Consider the following 547-nt stretch of genomic DNA (forward strand, 5'->3'; position numbering starts at 1 on the left):
CCCAAGCTCTGTCCCTTTAGATGCCTAAACCAGCTCTTGACCTGCCCCTCCCTTCACGTTATCCAGACAGACCCCTCCAGCGCAGAGGACCCTCTTTGTTGCTGCCCTACCGATGGGTTTCTCAGTGTTGGGGAGTGTTTAGGCTGCCACAGGTTGAACCCTGTCCGAAAACGAGGCCAATCTCTGCACCAGTCTGGCCGTCAATCCCAGAGTTTCTGTGGACCGTGGATTCTTGAGCGTGGGCGGATGGATCGGGGTTGGGCAGTTAAACATGAGATTGATTAAGACTGGTCTTTTTACGCATCTCTTTCCACTGGCCACTACTGTGTGCTCTCCTTCACTGTGTGAACCGGTTCTCCATCTCCGCTTCATCCCTCCTTCAAAACAGTGTGATCGGCCAATAGACATTCCCCTTTACAGTCGTGGATGGAGGGATTTCTCATTGAAAAGGAATCAAGGACAAACTCTGTTATTGTTGCGAACTTTTCAATAGGTAGCATGTGTCTTCATAATGACATCAGTGTTCAGTAGATTCCTGTGTGACTAT

This window comes from Sinocyclocheilus grahami, unplaced genomic scaffold, assembly GCF_001515645.1.
Source record: "Sinocyclocheilus grahami isolate Dianchi unplaced genomic scaffold, SAMN03320097.WGS_v1.1 scaffold133.1, whole genome shotgun sequence".
Classification (NCBI taxonomy): domain Eukaryota; kingdom Metazoa; phylum Chordata; class Actinopteri; order Cypriniformes; family Cyprinidae; genus Sinocyclocheilus; species Sinocyclocheilus grahami.